The sequence below is a fragment of the Mycteria americana genome, chromosome 16, assembly GCF_035582795.1.
Source record: "Mycteria americana isolate JAX WOST 10 ecotype Jacksonville Zoo and Gardens chromosome 16, USCA_MyAme_1.0, whole genome shotgun sequence".
In the NCBI taxonomy this organism is placed as follows: domain Eukaryota; kingdom Metazoa; phylum Chordata; class Aves; order Ciconiiformes; family Ciconiidae; genus Mycteria; species Mycteria americana.
In genome coordinates this window covers 4,464,214-4,470,229 of record NC_134380.1, presented here as the reverse complement: position 1 = coordinate 4,470,229, position 6,016 = coordinate 4,464,214, and positions in this window count along the sequence as shown.

Sequence of the window (6,016 nt, the reverse complement as noted above, 5' to 3'; positions counted from 1 at the left end):
CAGAATGTAACATTTACCTTGCATTACTGTTTTCCATTTTTCTTTTTTTACTGTTATTGTAGTAGTCAAAGTCCTGATTCATGTTTTTTTAAGGTATCATATCATAGAACCGTAGAATGGTTTGGGTTGGGAGGGACCTTAAAGATCATCTAGTTCCAGCCTCCCTGCCATGGGCAAGGACGCCTTCCACTAGACCAGGTTGCGCAAAGCCCCATCTAACCTCACCTTGAACGCTTCCAGGGATGGGGCATCCACAACTTCTCTGGGCAACCTGTTCCAGTGCCTCACCACCCTTGTAGTGAAGAATTTCTTCCTTACATCTAATCTAAATCTACCCTCTTTCAGTTTAAAGCCATCACCCCTTGTCCTATCACTATGTGCCCTTGTAAAAAGTCCCTCTCCAGCTTTCTTGTAGGCCCCCTTCAGGTACTGGAAGGCTGCTATAAGGTCTCCCCGGAATCTTCTGCAGGCTGAACAACCCCAACTCTCTCAGCCTGTCTTCATAGGACAGGTACTCCAGCCCTCTGAACATCTTTGTGGCCCTCCTCTGGACTGGCTCCAACAGGTCCATGTCCTTCTTATGTTGGGGGCCCCAGAGCTGGACGCAGTACTCCAGGTGAGGTCTCACAAGAGCAGAGAAGAGGGGGAGAATCACCTCCCTCGACCTGCTGGTCACGCTTCTTTTGATACAGCCCAGGATACAGTTGGCTTTCTGGGCTGCAAGCACATGTTGCTGGGTCATGTTGATCTTCTCATCCACCAACACCCCCGAGCCCTTCTCCTCAGGGCTGCTCTCAATCCATTCTCTGCCCAGCCTGTATTTGTGCTTGGGATTGCCCCAACCCATGTGGAGGACCTTGTATTTGGCCTTGTTGAACTTTTATGAGGTTCGCATGGGCCCACCTCTCAAGCTTGTCAAGGTCCCTCTGGATGGCATCCCTTCCCTCCAGCGTGTCGACCGCACCACGCAGTTGGTGTAATCGGCAAACTTGCTGAGAGTGCACTCAATCCCACTGTCCGTGTTGCCAACAAAGATGTTAAACAGCGCCGGTCCCAATACCAACCCCTGAGGAACAATGCTCGTCACTGGTCTCCACTTGGACATCGAGCCCTTGACTGCAACTCTTTGAGTGCGACCATCCAGCCAATTCCTTATCCACTGAGTGGTCCATCCATCAAATCCATGTCTAGGCCATCAAATTTGTCAGGCATGATTTGCCCTTAGTGAAGCAGTGTTGGCTGTCACCAGTTACCTCCTTATTTTCCATATGCTTTAGCATAGTTCCCAGGAGGATCTGCTCCATGATCTTGCCAGACATAGAGGTGAGACTGACTGGCCTGTAGTTCCTTGGGTCGTCTTTTTTCTCTTTTTAAAAATGGGGGTAAGGTTTCCCCTTTTCCAGTCAGTGGGAACTTCACCAGACTGCCACGACTTCTCAAATATGGTGGATAGTGGCTTAGCAACTTCATCTGCTAGTTGCTTCAGGACTCATGGATGCATCTCATCAGGTTCCATGGACTTGTGCACCTTCAGGTTCCCTAGATGGTATGTGACCGGACAGCATGGGAATGCTTAAAATATATTTATGTGGATGCCTAAACTATACAACTACAGTCAATTACTGATTTTAATAGCTTTGTGCTAAATAAAAGTGTGTGCATGTGGTGAATGTTTTAAGATGTATTACAAAGACCTTACTTTCTCTGGCTTTAAGAGAGGATATGGTCTGAAGTGAGATGACCATGGACACTGTGTTAAGTATTATTTCTTATATGATTACTATTATATATGGTGTTCGTAATCAGCAAAAAAACTTTGGTGAATATGCTCTGAATATGCAGTAGGTAGAGACATTGAAAAATCAAGGTATCTCGTATGGAGATACGATGCTACTTAATTTACTTATACTGGTTCTTTGGCTCTTAACAGATTAAGTGAAAAACTGCATATATGTATGTTTTGCCAGAAAAATGTTTTTTAGATATTTTAAAGCTAACTGAAGAAGTAATGGTTTTTCAAGATAGGCTATTCTACTTTTTTGAAGTTAGTGTGTTTTCCTGTTCTTTATCTTCACTCTCAGTAGTAGAACATCCTTGGGATATCCATGAAATCTTCAAATGGGAGGAACCTCGCCAGCTTAAGTGATGGGCTAAGTTTAGGGCCTGGAACTAAACCAGAGTGGAGAAGCTCTTCTGTTATATATAATGGCTACAGTTTTGTTAGAATGCCTTTTGACAGACCCAACTTAACATGTGCATCGTTATTAAAACTTATCTTTGTGTCATAAATGGCCAACTAATCCCTATGTGTTTGAGCAACCAGGATCACCTGCAAGTCAGTTATTCTTGACAGATGTCTGCACCCCCCAAAGTCTTTTGTGTTGTTCCAGGGCAAAATAGAGGAGGGAAGAGCAAAGGAGAGAACAAAGGTTGAACGGTGTTTAAACCACTGGAAAAGCTTCCGGTACTTTAAAATCAGTTTTTCTTACTATTCATGGTTCTTTTCACAAATTTCTTTGCTATCCTATATGCTTATTCTTGGATGGTCAACCTTGTTGCAGACGTTAGAAGACATTCCAGCTGAAGAATTTTATCTGTGTTTGTAAGCTTTTTTTAAACAATCGTTTCAAAACAGTTCTTGAAGTGACCTATTTTTCAAATGGAAACATTCTGTAATACTAAGACAGGAGGCACTATCTTCAGTAGCAAAAAATAAAATCGTATTGTAGGATTTTATTGTAGTTTAAAAAATCTATCATATGATAAACTCAACCTGGCTTTGAGTATAGTACAGTAGTGTTTATCTTGTGGTTCAGCTGTTGATCTGGGATGACTTAAACTGAATCTGTACAGAGTAGCTCTGATACTTCTTGTGCTGTTTTTAATTGCAAATTAGATAAAACTGCTTGTGGATAATAGAGTGCAACATAATGAATATATCCCAATGACTTGTCTTTCCTTTCCTTTTCTTTTCCAAAAAGGCAGCTGAAAGTACAGGTTGCAGTAGGTGATTCTCATAGATGAAAATGTTTCTTATCTTTTAACATCCTGAAACTTTTGATTCAATATGTTAGTGTGGTCTTACATCTATGAGCTTGGAAAAGATTTGAGCACAACTATCTCAACAGATTGCACTTTGGTTGTGAACTTTGATAGACATTACAACAGCTGTGGAGGTAGCAGCAGGTGTGCTTTTATGTATGTGTAGAAAACATAAGTGTTCCTGTAATTCATGTAGCTGTTGTCTACCTATATCTAAAGTAGTCCTAACTCAGCATTTTTTTAAAGTCTGGTTATAAGATAAAGATTTGCATAACTTTATTTCAAGATTGATGAGTTTGGTGCAAATATACATACAGGAATAATTTTTAAGATAGCTTCCAAAAGCCATAGCCAGAAGATGATCCCTAATCAAAGTCTAAAAATGCTCTAGTGAATTGCACATAGTGTTCTTGTAAGCTTTTCATACCAAGACTGTATGCTTATAGCAAGGTTGTCTATTCAGGGTAACGGGAATAGAGGGGAGTCTGGTGTGCGTTTGTAAGGGGAGGCCAGGGCTCGCATTTCAGCAGCCCTGCTTGCGCAGCTGCTATGCTTCCCTTCTCTTCCCGGGCGTTTATTCTGGTCTCACCATGGCCTCTCCCTCTGATCGCACAGCACTTTGTGGTCCATGTAGTAAACTGGGTACGGGAACCCATCTGGCTACAAAAATACACCCTCAAAATGGTGGTGTCATTTGTCTTCATTCCTGTCATTTTCTTAGTCTGGTTTGTCACGTAGTCCTACAAATATCTGCTGGCACAACAAGAGGTACTGTAAGGATGGGAACTAGTGGCGAGCTCAGGAAATGACACTACTGTGGAAAGCTTGCTATTGAACTGGTGGCTAAATATTTATCTGTGACGTGAAATACCTTCTAACCTTGTAGTCATTCATAAAAGCATTGAGGAAAAAGCTGATCTAGTTACTTAAACTACTGTGTCAAATTATTCTGGGATTTTAGGCAAACAATACCTACTTTCAGTGACAAATAAAAAACCTATTGAGCACTAGAAATAAAATATTAAGGGTTTAACTTAAGATTATGAGCTTCCAGAATGCTGTTTTTAAGAACTTTTTTTCTTCATTTTCCCACTTTGCCTCATCCCTTCCTAAAAAACCAACCAAACAAACAAAAAAACCCACCAAAACCAACCAACCCCCCAAAAAAACAAAACCCAAACCAAACTGGAATGAGGAAGAAAAGAAAAAGTTTGTGAGGATACTTAGTAGATGTTTTAAATTCACTTAGTTCAAATTCTGATTACTTTTTGATATCAGATCTTTTTTGTTGTGTAAAATGGCAAAGGTAAGTTCCAGAATGCAATGCAGTGTTGATGCATTTAATGCTGTAGTGAAACCATGAGTTCTCAAAGAGGATAAGTTTTCTATATAAAATTCTGTATTGGGAAGTGGAGGGGGAAAAAAAAGATTACTAGATACAAATGTCTTCCTGTTTTAGATGTCCAGTGATGCTTTCTCCTCTCCTGCATACCTCCATTCTAATCTTGTTTTATTCAATTACAGTTTCTGGGTGATGAATAGTACACTGTATGCATCTGTATTGTGGTACATTTTTTCTTCCCCTCTTGTGTACTAAAACCTTGCCTCGGGAATTACTGTGACTCTTATATTGGAAATCATAGCCTTTCAGTCTTTTCTTACAAAGGAAGAAAATTAATGGAGTGAGATTTTCAGCTACATTTACATTTTTACGTTTGTGTAGAGATGAACAGAATCACAGATGTCCAATTTTCAGAAAAAGTTGAAAATCTGTGAATGGAAAATGGTATCTGTAGAAGTAATTGAAGACTGTTACCAGTGTTCATTATAGGAAGCATGTTCTTATCTGTATTTGTTTGCTTTTTTGTTTAATCAAAATAGAGGAGTATAAATCATGTGACCTTACAGAAACATGCTTTAGTTGTACAGGGGCTATTAGAATAAGAGACTTCTAAAGCCTCTGAGGTAGTATGTTACCAAATGCGGTACTTAAGGGTATTCTCATACTAACACAAACTAAATTCATGATGCTGTCTTCAAAGCTTGTCCAACCTGAGAGTGGGCCAAAGTTTCCCCCTTTGAAATTAAAAAAGATGCTTTTATATTGATCAACATTTCTATTAAAAGCTAGAGGAAGTAAAACACAAAAGAAACCTGCCCCATGTTCAATCAGACAGGAAGACCATCACTGGCTCCAAACTTGCAAATAAAATCATTACTGGAGAGCTGTGTACCAGTATAGGACAAAGTAAATGCATTGAGTTACTTGTCACAGGTCAGTTTGCATAATTGTGCTTACATCAGTAATCAGATAGATTCCTGCAAATAGCTTCTTACTAAGTGTTTTCTGAGGAGGGGGAAAACAAAAAAGCTTTATTAAGCAAAATAAAAGCAATTTGAATGAAAAGTGCCATTACGGATGCGATGGGAGAAAATACAAATAGTCCCTTGAAACTGATTAGAAGAAAGTGAAAATTTCAGTTGGCTCCATGGAGCCTGCCAACACACAAATTAAGCCATTGGGTTGCCAGCTTTGTATTAGTTGAACTTTTCAAGTCATCTACCAGCACTGGGCAACCACAAGGAAATGAAAGCAGTCTGCAGTGTAGGCTTTGTGTAGCAGTTCTATTTACAGACACGTCCTAAAATTAATATTCTTATGGGGAGAAGTGTTTTGCAAAAATATTTTGAATTAGAAAAGTTAATGGTGATGTGTGAAAGTTGACTGATTTCAATTTTAAGTTTGTGCCCTTGGGAGAAAGGGAAATATATATACTTTAGCTGCAGCCTACTAATACTTCAACTCTACTTCTGCTCACAGTTTTTAGTTTTGTTTGCATCTTAGGATCCTGTTAGAAAATGGCTTGATTTTTTTTTTCACCATATTTAGGTTTTATGGTTGCTATATTAGCATCTTGTATTTTCAGTAGTAAAGTGCAAAGCTTTTGTACTCAGCAAGTTTCAGGTTGCATAA